The 23,589-nt window shown below is 33.4% G+C and overlaps 1 pseudogene; it reads left to right on the forward strand.

Moving 5' to 3' along the window:
* Positions 1 to 13,414, forward strand: part of LOC100931517 — a 78,807-nt pseudogene extending 65,393 nt beyond the window's left edge.
* Positions 13,415 to 23,589: the final 10,175 nt, after the last annotated feature.

Below are 23,589 nucleotides of genomic sequence, written 5' to 3' on the forward strand. Positions count from 1 at the left end.
GACACATCATCTTTTCATAAATGAAAACAATGGAGACCTAAGCAGGTCATTAGGCAGCTAAATTTTGTCTCTCAGAAGTCCCAAGAGAATTTCTCTAATTAGGTTAAGTTAAAGTCATTAAATATTCTATATTAACTTGCAGCAATTAATTCACAATTTACAGGGAAAGGGTTCAGTGTTCAAAAACCAAGAGGTTTGTGCAGGACCTTGTTTTCTTCTTTCTATCACTGTGATTTTTATATACCATTTAATTTAGAATATAAATCCCCCTCAATAAAGTCTTGCATTTTTTTCACAATTTATACAGAAGTTTCTGTAGATGAGCATATACACAAGCATACACATGTGCACACAAACACAGACCACACACATGCATATCTAAATGGAAGAAGGCTACATCAATACATATTAAATTTCAGTTTTAAAGCCCATTTAAGTCAAGACCTACAAAAGGGAAGTTCTTATAGCAATTTGAAATTAGTCCTGATGTTCTTTCTTGTGATGACAATTTTCCATTACACCATCAGATAACCTTGCACTATGTGATATAAATATTTGGCAGTTTTTCATTTGGCAAACATACATTTACTGTATTGAAATAGACAAGTGAGATATACTGCATAGACAACTGAAAAATACAAGACCAGGGGTTTGTAAGAGAAATGTAAATATTTGGTTCTTCAAAGTTACTATCAATTATAGCTTCTTAACAACATGAAGGGTTAAGTTCTATAAGGCATCATTTTCTTTCCCAGAAGGTTTAATATCAAAAATTCCCCATGTTCAAGGATGAAGAACCCAAAAGAGTATACAAACAAACCATTTCTTCTTTTGGTTATTATACTGCTAAATTATGTATAAATTTCATTAAAAAGTTATATATATATATTAAAAACTAATAAATTGAAGGAGACAATTTTAAATTGAACTCATAACAAATAGCTCTAATTTTCTGATATATAAATTCATTAAAATTCATATTGTTTTCTGACTACATTGTATATTTGAAATAATTACCCTATAATTCAGTGTGATTATTCATTTGATGCATTTCTAATAATAAGCATACAATATAAACACCAAATTAAGGAAGACATTTTCTTTCCAAGTTGATCATGAAAAATGTAAAAGGAAAAAAAAAAAAAAAGACTTCCAGAAGTACTTGTTCAAGAAAGAGGATTATACCACAATCATTACTGGGGAAGTAGAAAGTTTCTGTTAGATAAATTTGGCAACTAGGAAAAGCCATATTAAATGCAAATACTAAATTAATTGTTGTGTCTTGTGTACCTCGCCTATTCCACTGATCCACTGCTCTATTTCTTAGCCAGTTTCAAATTTTTTTTGTCTTTTTTTTTTTTTTATGACCACTGCTATTTAATATAGTTTTAGGTCTATAGACTTAGGTACAGCTAGGTCACCTTCCTTTGCATTTTTCTATTTCCTTTTGCATTTTTTCATTAATTCCTTTGATATTCTTGATCTTTTTGTTCTTCCAGGTTATCCTTTTCTAGCTCTATAATATATAGATATGTATGTATATTTTACAGTTTCATTGGTATGTCACTAAATAAGGGGATTAATTCAGGTTCCTGGTTCTTCTACCCAAACTTCCCCTAAGAAGCTGGCATCTCTGGGATCATTACATCTCTCTGGGCATCAGTTTTCTTTTTGGTTAATCCACAAGCTTCTTTTGCTTGAAACCATTATGCTTTCTTTCATATCACAATTGTTGCTCATGCCAACAGTCAGGACGCTTTCATTTTTATTTAGTCCTCTTCTGTGAAATGAGGTCTATTATACTGCATGTCAAAATATCATCACAACTTTGAGATAAACGTTTGGGATTTTATTAAGAATGTTAATTGAAGGAGCAAGCTAGGTGGCAGAATGAATAAAACTCTGGTCATGCAGTTAGGAAAATCTGAGTCCAAATTTATACTCAGACACTTATTAACTATCTAATCATGGTGAAGTCACTTAGCCCTGATGGCCTCCAAGAAAAAATAAGAAAAGAAAATAAAGGAGAATAAAAAGGAAGGAAGGATGGAATGAGAATTACATGTTATATAAACCTAGCTACTCCTATGAAAAGCATCAGAACTTATTGAATTAGTTTAACATTGAATTGGGCAGGAACTTTTATGTACATATTCAATGAAGGTTTTTTTTCCTCTGCTTTAAATCTTAATTTTCATATCAGCAAAGCCATGTTAGTTGGGCTGACAGCAGGACTTAGTCAAATCAGAATGTTATTTATGTTCAAAATAAATCTACACACTGAATAATTAACTGTAGTCACTAAATGACATTGACACCCCACACACACACACTCAATACTGAACATGATGTTAATGATCCCATTACTTTGAAAAGCCTCTATTGGCCTGGAGATTATTTAAGCTTTAGTCATAAATTTACCATTTAAAGAGAGGGGGGAATAAGGAGGGAAAGAGAGAAATGCACTTAACTATGTTTCCACTCAATAAATTGACTTTCTCCCCCTAAAATAAACACAGCTCCATTTCCTCCTGGGTGCACACATATATTCCTGTGGTTTGTAGTTGCTACAAATAGGAGAAGGAGGTGATGGTTTTCACAAGGTGCTGATACATAAGTTGTTTTTATTTGCATTTTGAAGATGAGCACATTGGATCAAAAAGATTTTTATCATCTTCTTATTTATAGCAGTTGTCAAAGTAAAGAGTTTTAATTTGGAGAGCTACTTAATCTTTCAAACTAAAATAGTACTTGGAGAAAATTTCTAATACCAAGTGCTCTGTTTTTTGCCATACTATGGTAAGCAACCCAAATCACCCTAAAATGAATTCATAAGCTTCTTAATTGGCCTAGAATAAGACTGGGCATATTTTGAAAGGTATGTAAGTTGTAGGGACAAGAAGAAAAGCAGGACACAAATGGTTTATCAGAAAGGTTAGTAGGAAAGAAAAAAACTTAGAACTCAAAATTTAAAATAATTAGTTATTTTAAAAATACACATACATACACACACACACATATGATCAGAAAATAGTTAACAAAATAAATAAATATATATTTAAATATCTACCTTACAAAAAATAAAGTTATGCCCAATCTCAAAGATTGTAGAGATTCTTGTCCTAAAATAGATTGGTGCCTGGGACTGAAGTTGGAGGGAAGTTTTCGACTGTCATTGGCATTCTGCTGAGTGGAAACTGAGATAAGGTATGAACTTAAACTTCTTTCCCTATTTAGGGCCTGACATGGTTAAAAAAAAAACAAAACAACAAGGAGGGAGTATATGCCTTTTACATTGTACAAGGAATAAATGTGTCTATATGTCATTATAATTTTTCAAATAGTTACACATACATGTGTATGCATACATATATGTGAAAATATTATATACATGCATATGGAGATATGCATATACACACATATACACATATACATACACATATACACACATATACACATATACACACATTATGAAGATAAGGTTTTCAATATCTGTTTGAATATAAACAGCAAATTTAATGTAGATCATGAAAGATCAAATACATGTAAGTGATACCCAATATTTTGGGTAATTAGAAAACAATTTTGCAGTCATAGTTTTTCTAGTTTAAGCATTACCATTTCTCTGTGAGTTATCAGTGAGGTCTTAAACACTAGGTGTTGATACAAAGTGAGCAGATTAATTTTGATACCTGTTATAAACAAGAATTTGTTTTTGTTTTTGATGATACATATTTTTATTTCCATATTCAATATGGATTCAGATGAATGGAAAATCAATTTAGGATTTTTTCCAGTTGTTTGAATTTGAAAATTTCATTTAATTAATTATCATCTTCTTCATCATTCTGCTAGTCCCTTCTGGGGCAGATACATTAGAGATCCAGAGGAATTTTTCCCCGTTGAAAAAGAAGGAGAAAAACAAAGGCAAAAGGTCATTGAAAAGTAATATTTGGGGGACTATAGATTAGAGTTCCATCTGTAGCACTGTAAAATGCTATATGACCTCTGTCATAATCAAGGAAAATACCCACTTTAGGAATAGGTTGAATAGAGAATTGATTCAAATTTATAAGAATACAAGCCATTTCCCAATTGATAAATGATCAAAGGATGTGAAAAGGCTATATTCAGGTGTAAAATGTTATAAATCATTATTGATTAGAGGCTAAAGAAATGCAAATTAAAGCAATTCATATCTCTCAGATTGGCTAAGATGAAAGGAAAAGTTAATGACAAATATTGGAGGGGATGTGAGAAAACTGGGACACTAAGTTGTTGAAGGAGTTGTGAAATGATCCAACCATTTTGTAGAGCAATTTGGAATTATACCCAAAGGGAATAATGGAAGAGAGGAGTGGAGAGAGAAATAAGGGAGAAAAATTTGAAACTCAAGATCTTATATAAATGAATGCTAAAAATCTTTTTGACATATAACTGGGAAAAATAAAATAATATTAAAATTTTTCTTTCAGGCTTTAATCTTGGAAAGGTCAAGCATAAATGATATCCAATTCTTTTGAATATAGAAAAATTATTTTACATGCATAGTTTGCATGCTAGCATCAGCAATTCTCCCTGTAAGTTATCGGTGAGGTATGAAATACTAATACTAGGTGTTCATACAAAGTGGGGCATTCTAGTTTGGATATCCTGTATAAACAAGATAGATGTTTTTGTTGTTGGTTTTGATCATGATATATAACTTTATCGAAATGTTCAACATGAGTTCTAATAAATGAAAAGTCATTTCAGAGGTTGTTTTGTTGCTTGAATAGGAAAAATCTCATTTTAGTAATTACCATCTTCCTCTACATTCTACTTGTTACTCTTGGGAGAGATACATAGAGATCTAGAGGTGTTTTTCACCTTTGGAAAGCAAAGAGAGAAATAAGCCTCATTTGGGGAACTATAAATTAGAGTTCCATCTGTAGCATTGTAAAAGCTATGTGCTCTCTTTCATAATCCAGGAAAATGCCAACCTTATGAATAGGTTGGCATCAAACACCACAAATGAAAGTCAATGTCAAATGTGAAGGCTAAGCTATGCCCAGAGAAAGAACTCTGGGAGATGACTAAAAACCATTACATTGAATTCCCAATCCCTATATTTATGCCCACCTGAATTTTTGATTTCCTTCACAAGCTAATTGTACACTATTTCAGAGTCTGATTCTTTTTGTACAGCAAAATAACGGTTTGGTCATGTATACTTATTGTGTATCTAATTTATATTTTAATATATTTAACATCTACTGGTTATCCTGCCATCTGGGGGCAGGGGTGAGAGGTAAGAGGTGAAAAATTGGAACAAGAGGTTTGGCAATTGTTAATGCTGTAAGTTACCCATGCATATAACCTGTAAATAAAAGGCTATTAAATTAAAAAAAAAATGTGAAGGCTACCAGAGTAAATGTATTTCCAGGTAACTTCCAGACATTACCCTTCTTTCTGATCAATTCTTTACAGATGCTCACTTCCCACTCCCTTTTATTCCCTACCTCCACTTCCCAGTAGTGTTCCCTACAGGTGAAGCTCTGGGTAGTCAAAACACAGAGCAAAATCAAATCTTTTTGGGTTGTCAGGCACATCCTGTGGGATAGAACTATATTCAACACTCTGCAGAGCATCAGAAAGGATGAGACTGACTGTTTTAGAATCCAGACTTAAATTTCCTGTAGGAAAAAAGGGGGAATAAGGGTTATCATTCACCTTGGATTCTAGAGTTGAAGTTTAATAACTAACAGAAGTATTCTTTAATCCTGGGAGAACCTCAGACGTGGAATTCTGATCACAGTCCCAACTCACTGGGTTTTTGTCCTATTTCTTTCACTCACTTGGATGAGTAACTTAATTTTTGTAGCTTAATTTCCTTAAAACAAGGATGATAGGGTTGGATTGGATGATCTTTAGGATCTTCCCACTATTAGATTTACATTAGACAGCAATGATTATATATTTAGCAAAACCTGATGAAATACCAATTATGGTCAATCAGCATGCCAGGAAGTGAAATATAGAGAGATAATCATGTAGGTATGCTGAGGTTAGTGTAGGATGAACCTGAAAAAAGTTTATTATTGGCGTAACAATTTTATAATATAAAATTTAAAAGGTAGAGGTGATAAACATTTCAACACTGGAAGAATCAGTTGTTGCTTTTTTAAATTCATGTTTAAAAGGTTGACTCAGAGGGATTTGCTTTTTTTTATTATTTCAGAGAATGCTGTCTTCAAGGAGTTCATATTCAGTCAGAGACAATTTGAGAAATACACATCTTGATAATAGAGTATCAATATGGAGCACATTGCAAATAATTTGTGGTTTCCAGGAAATTCTGAAATGTTAATTGAGATCATTATGGATGTCTTACTGCACAAAGTCAGCAGTATTTCTGTCATTCCAGCGATGGGGTACATAGTCCATCTGGGTGAAGCAGTCATTGAACTTTGAAGAAGTACCTTCTCATTCCTAAAAACAAAATACATTCAAGTTACAAAGGTTGTACAGAGATCTTAGAGAACTATCTTAAATAAAAAAAAAAATCTCAGTGAGCTGCAGTAGTACATATCTCAACGAGGCACTTCATCCAACCATTCTTCACAGACTGCATGTCTGACTCAGTTTGTCATAGAATGGAAACTCACCTTTCCAATATGCTTTTTTTGTGGTCTAGAGGGAAGAAAGAATGAGATAGTTATTCTTCTACTCTTTAGTCAGTGCCCATAACATTATTATTATTATTTTTTTTTAGAGAATACATACACAGATTTCTGGACAATCCCTTTCCTTTGTACAAACTGTTTTTACAAGAAAAGTGCATTTATTTGAAAAAAAAAAATTAGAATTGCTAAGAACCACCCCCTGACCCCTGTTTCATTGCCTTGATGCCATCTAGATCCCTTGTGAAATGGGGATATCATTTTATTGTGAAAGAAGTACCATTCTTACTCATCTCTTCTCTTCCTCTCTTACATAAAAAATTCATGTGACAGACACTACCCATTGTTTTCATGGAGAAAGAGAACAACAGATGAGGAAAGTGGAAAAAGAGTTGGAAGTCTGAGAAATCGAAGAAATTTAAAATAATGCTGCATTCAGGGATTTGTTAATAATGTTAGTAAAGTTCTAGGTAACTCGACTATTGCTGTGCCAAAGCCCCCCAAAACAAAGAAAATCATTGGTCTTTACTCATCCTACACTAGAGAAGATTATTTCTTGGGGCAAAAGTATAATATTAGAATGAGTGGGAATCTCAAATCTTACCTAGAACTATTCTATGTGTGTGATGTCTATAGCATTTCAGAAAGTTAATCCCTCAACCTCCATTTGAAGTCTCACTCTGGTAGGGAAGTAACCACTTCCAGAGTGAAACCAAACCATTTTGAACAATTTTTCTACAGAGTGAGAACATCACATAGTATGCAGATAATGGAACTTAGAATCTTTAAGGCAAGAGTTGAAATACTGTCACCGATAATAAAGAGTTATGTGACACTAAACAAGCCTTTCAAATGCCCTGAAACTAAGTGCCCTACTTCTCTAGAATAGGTATAATAATAATTGTCTTGCCAGGCTCAAAAGATTGCTGTGACTTGAAATTAAGACAATAGATATGAGATATTTTAGATTTTTGAAGTATCAAATCAATTTGGATAACTCTCATTGTTATTCATACTTTTGGTTCTAGTTCTCTCTGAAAAATAAATTTGTCTAATTTCCATGGGGTTAGATCATCAAGTATTTGAATATTATAGGACTTCCCTTGTTTAGCTCCTCCCCCATTCTATCCTGAAACACTTTGTTCCCACCTTGAACTTTAACTGGGAATTGGGTATAGATAATAGAGTTACCAAACTGCATTAGATTCTGCTACCAGTGCTAGCATAGGGGTCTACCTGGAATCTGATTCTGACCAGTTGTCTATTCTCCTACTGTGAATAAAAGAAAATTGAGATCATTTGGTCCTGGTCCTTAGCTAAACTGCACTTGTAGAAGAAAAATTCTGGAATTAGGCCCAAAGAGTCATTAAATTACTCCAATAACGCCACTACTAAGCCCATTTCCAAAGATGATTCCAAAAAAAGAACCTAAATTTGCTTTTAAAAAGTTTATAGTACCTCTCCTTCTGGCGGAAAAGAACTTGAAATTGCAGGACTGCTCATTGACTGGGGAATGGCTATACAAATTGTGGCATATGATCCTAATGGAATACTGTTGTACTATAAGAATGAACTCAATATCTCAGAAAAAAATGCAAATATTTGCATAAAATAATGAAGATTGAAATGAGCAGAACCAAGAGAATATTGTATGCAGTAACAGCAATATTGTTTTAAGAACACCTTTGATAAAACTAATGCAACCAAAATTAGAAAGGAAGCAGGAAAGTTGGGAGAGGGGGAATTACATCCAGTTTCTGATAAAGGCCTCATTTATAAAATTAGAGAAAATTTACTGAAATTTATACAAATTTGTATATTTGTATTTTGTTGGAATCTTTACAAACTGTTAAGTCATTAGAGTTGATAGAGACAATAATTTTCTAAGTTAGTATGGTTCAGTATGATTGATCTGATCCTATAAGGAGATGTTATGGGGCAGAAGAAATGAGGTACTAAGTAGAACTGAGAAACAATGCTTGTGTTCACACCTTTACTTATTGGAATTCACAAGTATGGGAGATTCACAAAGTTAACTTTGTAACTGTGAATTCATACCTCCCTTGAGTTATCACCTTGTTTCAAGTTGAGTTAACACTAGGATTCCAACAGTATTTGTATAAATATATATCATTTCCAAATTGATAAATGGTCAAAGTATATGAACAGACAATTTTCAGATGCAGAAATTAGAGCCATTTTTAGTGATATTTAAAAAATGTTTTAAATCACTATTAATTAGAGAAATGCAAATTAAGAAAACTCTGAGGTGCCATTTCATACATCTCAGACCAAAACAGGAAAAGATAATGATAAAGGATATGGGAAAACTGGGACACTAATATATTGTTGGTGGAGTTGTGAAATGATACAACCATTTTAGAAAGCATTTTGGAACTATACCCAGAAGACTATAAAACATTCATATTCTTTGATCTAGAAGTGCTTCTATTAGGTCTGTATTCCAAAGAGATCATTAAAAAGAGGAAAAAACCCTACAGGTTCAAAAATGTTTGTAGCAGCCCTTTTTGTAATGGCAAGGAACTGGAAACTGAATGGATGTTCATCAGTTGAAGAATGGATGAATAAGTTATGGCATATGAACGTAATGGAATATTATTATTCTATAAGAAATGATGAGCTTGCTGATTTCAGAAATGTCTGCAAAGATTGATATAAATTGATGTTAAGTGAAGTGAGTAACACCAAGAGAATACATTATACACAGTAACTACAAGATTATATGATGATCAACTTGGCTGTTTTCAATAATAAGGTGATTCAACACAATTCCATTTTTTATTATAGTAAGTTTATTTTTAATACACATTAATTATGAATCATGTTGGGAGAGAAAAATCAGAGCAAAAGGGAAAAATGGGATTGATAAAAAAAAAAAGAAAAAAAAGTGTACATAGCATATGTTGATTTATATTCAGTCTTCTTATTTTTTTTTCTGGATGCAGATGGCATTTTCTGTCCAAAATCTTTTGGGATTGTTTTGAACACTGAAGCACTGAGAAGAACCAAACCTTTCATAGTTGATCATGTTACATTTTTGCTATTATTGTGTACAATGTATTCCTGCTTCTACTTGTTTCACTTAGCATCAGTTCATGTAAATCTTTCTGGGCCTTTCTCTTATCAGCTTGTTCATCATTTTTATAGAGCAATAATATTCCATTACCTACATATACCACAACTTGTTCAACCATTGCCCAATTGACGGGCATCCATTAATTTTACAATTCTTTGCTACTACAAAAAAAAGCTGCTACAAACATTTTTGCACATGTGGGTCCTTTTCCCTCCTTTATGATTTCCTTGGGATATAGACCCAATAATAGCACTGCTGGGTGAAAGGATATGCACAATTTGATAGTCCTTTGGGAATAGCTTTAGATTGCTCTGCAGAATGGTTGGACAATTTCACAGCTCTACCAACAATACATTAGTGTCCCAGTTTTCCCACAACCCCTCTAAGATTTATCATTATCTTTTCCTGTTCATCTTAGTCCATCTGAGAGGGGTGAGGTGGTACCTCAAAGTTGTTTTAATTGGCATTTCTCTAATAAATAGTGATTTAGAGCACTTTTTAAATATTATTATAGATGGCTTTAATTTCATCATCTGAAAATTGTCTGTTCATATCCTTTGAATATTTATCTATTGGAGAATTACTTGTATTCTCATAAATTTAACATAGTTCTTTATATATTTTAGAAATAAGCAAAACTGGCTATAAAGGTTTTTGCCCAGATTTGTATTTCTTTTTTAATCTTGTTTCTGTTGGTTTTGTTTGTGCAAAACATTTTTAATTGAATATAATCAAGGGTGCCTATTGTGTCTTTCATATTGTTCTCTAGTTCTTTTTTGGATATAAATTCGTCCCTTTTCCTTAGATCTGATAGTTAAATTATCCCTTGTTTTCCTAATTTGTTTATAGCATCATCTTTTATGTCCAATTCATGTATGCATTTTGACCTTATTTTGGTGTGGGATGTGAGATGTAGGTTTATGACAAGTTCTGAAATAATATTTTCCAGTTTTCCTAGTAATTGTTGTCAAATAGAGAGTTCTTATTCCAGAAGCTGGGGTTTGGTGATTTATCACATACTAGATTGCTATAGGTCTTGATTATTGTGTCATATGTATCTAATCTATTCCACTGGTCCACCACTCTATTTCTTAGCCAGTACCAAATGTTTTTGATTATTACTGCTTTATAATGGAGTTTTAGGTTTGGTACTGCTAAGTCACTATCCTTTGTATTTTTTTTTTTCATTAGTTCTTTTCATATTCTTGACCTTTTGTTCTTCCAGATGAATTTTGTTACTATTTTTCTAGTTCTATAAAATGTTTTGACACTTTGATTGATATGGCACTGAACAAGTAGGTCAATTAAGGCAGAATTGTGATTTTTTATTATATTAGCTTGGCTGAACCATGAACAATTGATATTTTCCCAATTGTTTAGATCTGATTTTATTTGTGTGAGAAGTGTTTTGTAATTGTTGTTCATATAGCTCTTGAATTTTCTTGGCAGGTAGACCCCCAAGTAATTTATTTTATCTACAGTAATTTTAAATGGAATTTCTCTTTCTATATTTTGCTAGGCTTTGTTAGTAATTTATAGAAGAGCTTGTGATTTGTGTGGATTTGATTTTGAAAATAAAAAAAGCATTTTTAATACTTAAACTTCATTTTCATGCAGTTTGTTTTTAATGCTTTAACTGCAGTCAATGGTGAAAAATTATCCTTGCATATGTTTTGAAAATACATTTTTATTATCTTGCTGTACAAGAAAAATCAAATCAAAAAGAAAAAAAATGAGAAAAAAACCAAAATGTAAGTAAACAACAACAAAAAGAGTTAAAATACTATGTTGTGATTCACACTCTGTTCCCGAAGTCCTCTCTTTTGGTGTAGATGGCTCTCTTCATAACAAGATCATTGGAACTGGTCTCAATCATCTCATTGTTAAAAAGATCCATGTCTATCAGAATTAATTATCATATAATCTTGTCATTGCCATGTACAATGATCTCCTGAATCTGGTCCTCTCACTTAGCATCAATTCATTTAAGTCTCTCCAGGCTGCTCTAAAATCATCCTGCTGATTGTGTCTTATAGAACAATAATATTCCATAACATTCATATGTGATATCTTATTCAACCATTCTCCAACTGATGGGCATCCACTCAGTTTCCAGTTTTTTGCCACTATAAAAAGGGCTGCTACAACCATTTTTGCACATGTAGGTCCTTTTTGTATGATCTCTTTGTAATATAGCCCCAGTAAGAACACTATTGGATAAAAGGATATGTACATTTTGATAGCCCTTTAGTCATAGTTCCAAATCACTCTCCAGAATTGTTGGATCAGTTCACAACTCCACCAACAATGCATACGTTTCCCAGTTTTCCCACATCATGTCCAACATTTGTCATTATCTTTTCCTGTCATCTTAGCCAATCTGAGAGGTATATTGTATTACCTCAGAATTATCTTAATTTGCATTCTATGATTGATAAACCAGTATTTCAAAATCCAATCAGAATCAAGAAAGCAAATTAGCAAGGCAAATTAAAGAGAAAAATGAAAGACTATTGAAAGAGTATGGTTTCTATGTGATGAGAGAATTGCCAACTTCAACCTTGAGCTTCCATGTCTTTTTCAGAGTCTTGGCAACCATCACAAGATGGAAATGTTGACAAGGTGACTTATTCCTGAAGATGTAATTATCAAATGTAGCAAAGAATCCACAGTTCATCCTCCTCCTCCTAGACATAATTGGAAAGAAGTTTGACATGATAACAATGTTTCCTGGTTGTTGGCTTGGACTAGAATATCCGAAGATCCATCGAGTAGATTATGCTTAACCCTAGATCACGAATCAAGGGAGAGAAAAATTGGCAGAACTATGAGACAGTTCAAAAATTAAAGAACTGTATAGACAAAATCTGGAACCAATACCAACAAGACTGGAAATCCAAGCAAATGAAAGTCCAGCAGAGGGCTGTAACATTGTGTTTCACTGAAAAACTTACTCTAAGAACTGGTAATGAGAAGGGGATAGCTGATACTGTGGATTGCTTTTCTCTCCAGGTAGAACACAATGCCTTATATCTGGAAATGGATAACAAGAATACATAGTTGAATTTGATTACTTAGGGAAGGATTCCATATGCTACTACAACAAGGTCTCTGTAGAGAAAAGGGTTTTTAAGAACCTTCAGCTATTTATGGAAAACAAGCAGCCTGAGATTATCTTTTTTGACAGACTTAATACCAGTGTCGTCAATAAACAACTTTAATATCTCATGGAACAATTGACAGCTAATGTCTTCTATGCATCACACTACAATAGCAGCTAAAGAAGCTCATTGACCCTGCAGAAATGATCCCAACAAAAATCCTTTTCATATAATGGTTCAAATAAAGCTCTTGTGCTTCTGTGTAACCATCAGAGGACAGTACCAAAGATTTTTGATAAGTCTAGGCTGAATCTGCAAACTAAGATTGTCACCAAGAAAGACCAGCTAACTGATGCAAGAAGAGATCTGAAAAGTGCCAAAAATGAGGTCAAGACCCAAAAGGACGCCAAGTCTAAAAAGATGGTACAAATTAAGAAGGTTGTATAGAGGCTGAAGGAGGAGTTGATAAAATTGAAGGTTCAGGGCCCAGAGAGAGAAAAAAACAACAGATTACCTTGGGAAACTTGAAACTTGATTATTTAGATCCCAGATGAATTCATCCCATATAAATTCACTATTTCATTGAAGGGTTTGAATTTTTATCTACTATATATGAAGTTTGATTATCATTTTACACAAGGTTTTGAAATAACTTCTATATTTTAATAGAAAATGAATTTCTAATCTGTACCCCTTCCCATTTTGGGAATTAAAAATTAAGTAAAACAAATGCAACATACCTATTAGAGCTATCTCTATTGTCATAGGAATCAATTTTCTTTTTATTTAAAACAGGTGTGATATTAGCAATGTTTCAATACAGACATCTGTTCACAACAAAGTATTATGGCAAAATGCTTCTTGACTTGAGGGTTCCTTTTCAAATGTGAATTATATTTATTGCAATTATTGCAAACTATTTAGACTTTTTCTTCATCTTAAAGATAGTATAGTATAGGTTAAGGTTGTGAAGGATTAAGGATGAATAACAGAATAATGAAATGATCAGTGACTGAAACAATTTTCCCATCATTCTTTATTCTGAGTATGTTTTGCATGTTTCTAAAATAGTTTATTCTCTCTCTTTTTTCTTTCTAAACCCCAGTGTTTCTACTTGAGTCTACTTAAAGATTTCATTCCTTTTTTCCTCTTGTATTTTTTCCTTTTTAAAAAATTTCTTTTTTTTTTGTAGCTTTTAATTTTTAAAATATGCATGGATAATTTTTTGACATTGATCCTTGTAATGTCAGGGCTAGCTTTCTGGAGGTTGTTCAGATGGACCTTGGCCTCAGCAGGATAGAACCATGAGAATGGTCAGGAATGAAGTCTAGAGTCTTTATTCTGGCCCAGTCTTGATCTTAGTGGAGGAGTGCAGAAAGCAAGAGAGCCACCAGGAGGATGATCAAAGATAGAATGTCTCATTTCAAGTCTCAATCCTTATATACCTTAGTACCATTACATCATTACAGCATACTGAATATGTGTGAACTAGAGAACCATTACATCATCATACTAAGTACTAAGTATATGTGTGAACTAGAGAAACATTATCTCATCATTTTTACTGAGTTAACACTTTCAAGTATACTTCTCCAAAATTCCAACTTTCTACAAATCCTTACAAAACCTTGAGTTACAAAATTTTCCTCCCTTCCACTCACTCCCTCCCCTAGATAGAAGTAATCCAATATATGTTAAATATGCTAAAATATATGTTAAATTCAATATATGCATATATATTTATACAATTATCATGATACACAAGAAAAATCAGATTAAAAAGAAAAAAAGTTTCCCTTGTATTTCTGTAAAAATAAATAAATAAAATGTAAAAAGCTGAACTGTAATATGAAGATTTTTTGTTGTTGTAATATTTAACATTCACTGTTAGTTTAGGTCATGTGCCAAGACCATTTTGCAAATTATTCTTCAAGTATCTTTTAGTTTTTTTTTTTTTTATGAATTTACTTTTATTCAAATATATGTTATTTAATTAAATTCCTACAACACAACAGAAAAAAAAGAATAGATGGAACTTTCATCATCTAGAGTCCTTGTATGAAGGAGCTCAGATTCAGCTCTAGAGCTATTAGGTTGCATGGTCCCCTAGACCAAAATGCATGAATACATGACAACAACTTTTTTATCTTCTTCAACATGACTAGAGATGGGGGGGGGGGCAAACTATGGACCCTTTCAGTGATCTTCTGTGCTGAATGGAGGGGCACAGAGTTGTCCCCCTGAATCAGAATTTAGTTTGTATAATATGGTAGGTTCTTGGTTAAAATATACAATCCTGACAACCTGGTCTGGGAGTAGGGATGACAATGAAGCTGAACTGGGAAAACTAACCCTCAATCCATGGAAAAAGAAAATTTACTAGGAAAAAAAAAAGACTATAAATGAAACACAATTCAGACTGGTTTCAGAAAAACCTAGACTTACATGAATTGATTTTGGGTGAAGTGAGAAGAAATGGGAAAATATTGTATGTGGTAACAATAACACTGTGTGATGATCACCTATGATTGACTTAGGCTCTCCAAGCAATTCACTAATTCAAGAAAATTCCAAAATATTCATAATAGTTTCAGAAATTGGGCAATCCCCCTAGAATTATGGCATATTTCCAATGGGTAGGGATTGTGACTAGAATCCCATAGTCTGAAGTTCTTTCAGGATTAGGGGATCTTTCTCTTAATTATTACAATCTAGCCTCTGAAACCCAAAGTGAATTATGCTTTTTCTGTTTTCTACAGAGCATTTAAGTCTAGATCCTAAATGGCCAATCTTTATCTTACCCTGTTTGATGATATGAGAAGATTTGGGTATAGTTATGTTTTACAGGATGTGGCTGACAACCCAGAAAGATTTAACTTGCTCTCCATATCTTGGCTCCTCAAAGCTTCATCTCAGGGGAACACTACTGGGAAATAAAAGTAGGGAATAAAACAGTGGGAAGTGAGCATCTTCCCAGAATGAAGGGCAATGACCACAGATTATTTGAATATAGATGTACTCTTTTAATCCTCACATTTGGAAATGACTTTGCTTCCATTATTCAATCATAATGTTTATGTATGCCAATGTATTTATAAATTGGGAATTTTCCTTGATTATGAAAGAGGGCACATAGCATTTTACAATGGAACAGATGGAACTGTAATCTATAGTTCCCCAAATGATGATTTTTAAGAGCCTCTTCACCCTTGATTATCTCTTTGCTTTCCAAAAATGAAAAAGCACCTCTGGATCTCCAAGTAGCTAGGAGATCCAAAATTAATTAATAAAATTCTATGAAAGATGACAGTTAATTAAATGAGATTTTCAAATTATTCAAGCAAGTAAGCATAACCTCTAAAATGATTTTCCACTCATTAGAACACATGTTGAGTATACCAATAAAGTTATGTATTTTTTTTTTTTTTTTTTTTTTTTTTTTTTTTGCTGAGGCAATTGGGATTAAACAACTTGCCCAGGGTCATACAGCTAGGAAGTGTTACGAATCTGAGACCAGATTTGAACTCAGGTCCTCCTGACTTCAGGGCTGGTGCTCTATCCATGGAGCCACCTAGCTGCCCCTATGTATCATTTTCAAAACTAATAAAAAAAAAGTCAATTGTTTATACAGGATATCAAAACTATGTGTCCCACTTTATATAAACACATAATGTTTGGACACTTCACTGGTAACTCAGAAAATTGGTGATGTGCAGACTAGGTACACCACATATGAAAAGTCATTTTCCTATATCCTAAGGTACTGGCTGTCAAATATATTACATATACTTGATATTCCCAAAATATAAACATAGATGTATATATAATACTTATGTCCATATAAAATATATTTACTTGCATTACCAATGTGTGCATGTATGTGTATGTGTATATGTATGTGTTATGTAACTATGGACCTTTTCCAAAGGAATATGTATTTACAATTTATAATAACAAGCAGGTATACAGTCAGACCTGGTCACACCCTAGGGAGGGAAAGTGATTTAGATTCATAACTTACCTCTGTTCCCACCCAGAATAGTCCTAATAACAAGTATAAAATCTCCCTTAAACTTGAGTCAAAGATACCAGTCTAACTCAGGACATAGCATAGTTCCTGGCACCAGGTAGATGAAAAATTAACATCAGTTGATTGATGTACATACTTATGTATACATTTATATTTTTGTGTATTTATATCCACATATATGATTATTGTAAAATGCAATTATACATTTAAATGGCACAAGACATTGTACATTTATGCATAACTTTCTGATAATGAGTATTTCCAAGTATTGTAGGATTAGGGCCCTGTTTTGCTTCAAATTGAACTAAAATCAATCTCATTTTATTGCATAAATTTTATTGCATAAAGTACTCATCATAATATAATCTTTTGCATTTTTCATATGATGTTTCACTGGAACAAGTCTTTCCACAAATTTTTAGATTACAACTCATCTATGCATGTCCACTATATGTATCTATTGGTTCCTATTCCTGAAAAACAGCATCTGTTACTATGGAAATTCTTGGAATTTTTACAATTTAGTAGTGCTGAAGTTTTATTTAATTGTAAAGATATTAAAAAGTACTCAATTAAAATTTAATTTAATATTTCCTTTTTCCATTTACATGTAAAAAATTGTTAACATTTTAAAAGCAAATTTCTCTTTTCCTTTTTCTTCTTTACCCCACTGCATGAAGAAGCAAGCAATTTGTTATATTTGTATAATCATAGAAAATAGATTTTCTTCTTAGTCATATTGTGAAAGAAAACAGAAGAAAAAGAAAATCAAAAATAAAAAAAATGCTATTAAAAATGTGCATTGATCTGCATTCTGACTCCATCAGTTCCTTTTCTGGAGATGGATAGCATTTTTTTTTAATCATAAGTCCTCTAGAATTGATTTGAATCGTATTTCTGATAATAGCTAAATCATTTATAATTCATTATTGTATAATATTCTTGTTACTATACACAGTGTTCTGGTTCTTCTCATTTCACATTGTATCATTTCCTGTAAGGCTTACTGTTAAGGCTTAATGTTAGCACAAAGGACCTCCTACAATATCTTTTTGATCATTTCTCCAATTCCCTGGTGTCAATAACCAGTATAAGAAAAGTGAATGACAGCTAGATGGTACATTGGATATAGTACCAGCCTTGGAGTACTACAGGTCAAATCTGGCATCAGACACTAAATGCTTTCTAGCTCTGTAACTCTGAGCAACTCTGACTTCCTGTCAAAGAAAAAAAAAAAGAAATGAAATTAAAAAAAAATGAAAAGAAAAGCAATGAAAAGAATTGAGAAAAGAAAAGCACAGAAAAGGAAAGGAAAGAAGAAAAGGAAGAAAGAAAAATTAAATCACTTGGATCCAATCATCACTGACCCGGGTTCTTTCATTGGTTAAAGTACCAAATTGTAGTAAACAATTCTGTCCTTAATTGCCTAGGTGTAAACACTGCGATTACCTAGTCCCATTACTAGTATGAAATACAAAGGTTAAAACTCAAAAAGGTGAGAACTCTCAGGAAGAAGAAACTGGAAAAAGTAGGCCATGGATTCACACTTTGATGATAAAATGAGGGGAGGGGCTAAAAAGACAAGTCCTATAAAAGAACCCAATATATTTGCTCCTGTAATTTTGTTGGTTTCCAGAGTTCAGGGAAGGAACTAATTCCATATCCTGTGTTGACTATTCCTGAAAAAAGGATTGCAAGGTAAGCTTTCTTTGGAAAATTTTTCTTTATTATGCATTTAGAAAGATAAAACTACCTTAGTTCAGTAAATAGATTAAAATTTCAGGTGGTAACAAAAATACATATTTCATCTTATTTGATGAGTAGCTAGTTTGAGAGGACATGATTATTTGAGGCTTTGCTACCCTATTATCCCCTCATAATTAAAAATTAGCTGTCCTGATTCTTATAAATGGGATCAGTATTCTAAACAGAACCCAATAAGAAAAAGCAATTAGAGACTTTGGTAAAACCTGAGAGAAGCTAAAAATGTGTTTTTTGTTTTTTAAGATGATAGAGACTGATTGGGGGAATAAATAGTAGATGGGAGTGTCCATCACCCAGGTTTACTAGTATGAGAGAGCTCAGGTTCAGTTGTAGAGATATGAAATTCCATGATCCCTTTAGCCAAAATGAATGATTATATGACAACAACTTGTTATCTTCTCCAAGAAGGCTAATAATGGGGAGACAGGACAGACTATAGGCCTTCTCAGTGATCCTCTTTGCCGAGTGGAAGGGCACATAGTAGTTTAAAACAGAACTCAGCTTGTGTCACATGGTGACTTCTTGATTAAAAGCCACTGTATTTAAAACCTGGCTTGTAGGGATGACAATGGTGGTAAACTTAGAAAAACTAATCTTCTACCCAGAAATAGAAAAGGAAAACTCATTGTCAAAACAAAAAAAGACTAGAGATGAGGCAAAGGCACTATATAGAATCATATCTTGGTCCCCAATCTGCGAGCCCCAGGATTTTTATTTCTCTGGTTACTTGAGGAGGCTGAGTTGAAACTTGGTGACTTTGATCCAGCTGTTTAGATGTGGGGAGGATATGGCTCACTTCTTGTCCAAGCCATCCACTGCTTCTCAATCCCCACAGAAGAGTCTGTCCATAGTATTGAAATATGCTCTATAGTACATGAATGCCCTACACAACCTTTCACTATTTTTTCTTCCCAGGCCTAGGAACATGGATGCCAAAAACTGGGTTGAAAGCCTCAAAGTGGATGTCACTTGTCCTCTTTGCTCATGCTATTTCATTGTCCCAGTGACTATCAAATGTGGCCACACTTTCTGCAAAGATTGTCTTCTCAGCTTCTGGAAGGAAATCGACAAACAAAAAAACTGCCCAATTTGCAGAACAACCATTGTATGTGAGGAAATTGTGTACAATAGAAGGCTGCAGAATCTGGCTAACATTAGCAAGATGCTCAGACCTCACTTACTGCAGACCATCAGGGATCTGCCCATCTGTGATAAACATGGTAAAGAACAGACCTTGTTCTGTGAGGAGGACCACAGACCCTTGTGTGGACCTTGCTTTTTAACCACAGATCACAAGGAGCACAAAGTTCTTCCCCTGGAAGTGGCTGTCAGTCAGTGCATGGTAAGATAATGCATTCATTTTCTTAACTTGGATACTGTCTGCTTCTTCATCTCTCTTCCTGGTCAACTGGGGACACACTGAGTAGAAAAGAGATGGGACTAAGACATGATTTTTCTTGCAGGAGAAGCTAGATGCTACATGCAATATTTTAAGGAGCAAGAAAGAAAATTTTCAAATGGAATTGGAATTTAAGAAAGGCAGAAGGGTACAGTGGGAAGTAAGTATCTGGTTGCATTTTTAATTTTTTTTTATTTTTCTTTTTCTTTCTTTCTTTTTTCTTTTTTTTTTTTTTTTTGTCCTGAGGCAATTAGTGACTTGCCCAGGATCATACAGCTAGGAAGCATTAAGTGTCTGAGTGCAGATTTGAACTCGGGTCTTCCTGACTTCAGGGCTGGTGCTCTATCCACTGTGCCACCTAGCTGCCCCCTTCTGGGTGCATTTTTTAAGGACACAAATGTGGAAGGTGTCTTCTCTCTTGACAATCCCTTTCAGTTAGAATTATAACAGATGTAAAAAGCAGAAAAAGTAAATTTTGATAAAGGAATACTCATATTAACCATGAAAGATAATACATATTTATTCATGAGTATTTTGATCCCCCAATAGTAGGAGACCTTTTAAAATATAATCATCAAACATGTATAAATTTTTTTTATCTAATTGACTTCATACAGTTTTGACTTCATACAGTTTTCTAAAGAATCAGTGAGCATATATTTGAAGAGTGTTCAATTTTATATTTACAGAAGATACTCTTTCTGATCTTTCCATGATCAACTTCTCCTTAGTAAAAGAGTTTTCAAGAAGGAGTTGCTATAAGTAAAGAACTGAGAAAGCTGGATAGTAAAACTTTATGTGTTAACATAGATCATGAGTCTTTTCACATATACAAAAGGAAATAATAGCCAGGAAAGACCTTTGATACTTTGTTAGATCCTGACACTCATTGACTTTCATTTCCTGCTTTTTTTCCAATTCATTGGGTGACAGGAGGAAAGCCACATTCTCAAAGCTTTGGTTGTATCTGAATATGAGCAAATGCAACAGTTATTTTGGGAGGAAGAACAAGTTAAATTGCAAACATTAGACAAGGAAGCAAGAGACTTGAACAAGGAATGCCTGCCCCAAAGGATCTTTAAACTGCTAATGAAGTCAAAGAAGCACCCTGAGGAGAGGATCAAGGTGAGTGTTTGATGTAAAAACATAACTGCTTCAGAAATGAGCAGTAGGAGGCATTTGAACTCTCAATTCCAGAATGCGGGAAAAAGGGTGAATTCCTTTCTTTATAATTTGACTCTTCTAAATGCATTTGTACTTGTATGAGCAAGACTCGGTATTGAGCTAGTGTAACCAGACAAAAAGTAGAGTAGGGAATCTTCAAAGATTGAGCCTTGAAAGTATGAGGCAGTTATAAGTTTCACTGGTTGTGCTCCTTGTTCTTAAGAACTTACACTCTGCTCATATTAGAGGGGGCCCCATTCTCCAATAGTCCACCACAAATCTTCATTGCAAAGCATAGTTCTCTGTGCTGAGCCAAAAGGGAAAAAAAAAATGATAAATTCAACATTTAGAAAGGATTTGCTAAATTCCAGATGCTATGCTAATCCCTAAAAATAGACATTTAAGGAATGAGTCTTTTCACCCCAAGAGCTTTTTATTTAATCACAAAGAGGATTTATAAGTAAATACAGAACAAGTAGAAGAATGATATATAAAGGTTAATTTGAAAGCTAAGACTACCAAAGGAGAGAATTGAGAAATGCTAAAGGAGAGGATAGAATTAAATTATATCTTGAACAAAGAGAATAACTCATTGAGGCAGAGTGAGGAGATCATGCATTTCAGGATTTTATTTTACTAAGACATAATTTTTCTTGTGACAGAAAAACCAAAAAATATGGACTACTTTAAAGGGGCAAATATTTTTCAAAAAAGAATTGGAATGTTTGTGTGAGAGAAGTCTGTCTTTTCTTAGTGATAAACTTGGAAGTATGTTCTTTCCTAAAGGCCATTCAGAGAAGGAATAGTTAAGGATGGACAGCAGAGAAAAAGGCTAATTGTTTACTGGAAGTAACTTGTATTAAAAAAAGAAAGGGAATAACATATTGTTGCTATTTTTGATTGTGATTTAATTAATATCCTAAAATATGTACAGAAAGAATCAGTTTTTTGATGAGCTTTTGAGAGTTTTGAAGAGAAACTCTCTGTACTCTACCTTTAAGGATTTCTCCTTTAAAATAAATCTCTCACTTTTCCATCATTTACTATTGCTTAGCAAAAGGGTCTTAAAGAATCAATTTACCTCAAGTTTCTCAGTGGAAATTTTGGAGAAGCCAGATATCTGGTATCATACATCAGTTCAGATGAAAAATAGGAATTAATAGCTGGAACATTTAATGTTTGATGCTGACCCTGACATTTATTCACACTGAACTTTTTTCGTTATCTTAATTTCTCTGATGACAGCTGGAAATCCAGGCTCAGAAGCAGTCAATTAAGTCTGAATTTGAGAAAAAGCACCAGTTTTTGTCAGAGGAAAAAGAGCTACATCTGCTAATATTGGACCACAAAGTCAAAGACAACCTGGCAAAGTTTGAAGAGAGCAAGACAAAAATGGAGCAAATGATCTACAATCTACAAATGATGATATCAGAAATAGAGAATAATTATGACAAGCTTCCCGTGGAAATGCTGCAGGTGAGTGCTTGTAACACAAATAGAGAATGATTAAAACAAGAAAAGTGCTGTGGGCTATGGAAGGGGAATGATATTACTATTTAAGTACTTGACTGTTTAGCTTCATAGGGATTACACTTGTTTTTCAGAGGAGAGAACTAGGGCCAAAAGATTGAAATATTACAATAATAGTATTCAAATTAGTTTGGTCCTTTAAAAATCCACAGGAATCCACATTCATCATCTGAATCTGAAGCCCCTTCCATCCTTAGAGGTTGGAAAGACAAAAACATTTATCCCTATTTTAGAGAGTAATGAGTTTTGGGCATTTGAAAGACTTGCATATTGTCACTTATTGTCACAACTATGTGACAATAGTTGTTAGTGTGAGAATCAGTATTTATAAGATTTTTGTTTTAATGATTCCAAGTCCCAAAATCTGTATGCTAAAGGATTTTCTCATTCTGCAGAGATGTTGTTCAAAATGATTTAGTCTGACCTCTGGAAGTGGTGATTTTCCTACCAGAGAAAGACTTCAAGTGGAGATTGAGGGACTATTTTTCTCAAATGCCATAAAGATATTTTTCATTCATTCACTCATCATGGATAGTACTAGGAAAGATCTGAAATCCCAATTTATAATGTTCTTGTTGTTTTCTGGCGTTCTTTGGACCAGCCTTCCAGTTCAGTAATCACCTCAAGAATAGCCAGGTGTTAAAGCCCTTTATTTTCTCCTTCACAATCTAGTTTCCTTGCCTGAGGCCTGGGCCAGTTTTCTGGAGAAACTTTCAGAAATGCAGGAGTCCAGCCACCATGGTGGTGTGAGATGAAATGAATGAATCTGGCTCTGAGTCCCACCTTGGCTGAGTTTGTGAATCTTGTAGAATAGATGTCAATCTTGTAGAACAATATTAAAT

Source organism: Sarcophilus harrisii, chromosome 6 (genome assembly GCF_902635505.1).
Source record: "Sarcophilus harrisii chromosome 6, mSarHar1.11, whole genome shotgun sequence".
Taxonomy (NCBI): Eukaryota; Metazoa; Chordata; class Mammalia; order Dasyuromorphia; family Dasyuridae; genus Sarcophilus; species Sarcophilus harrisii.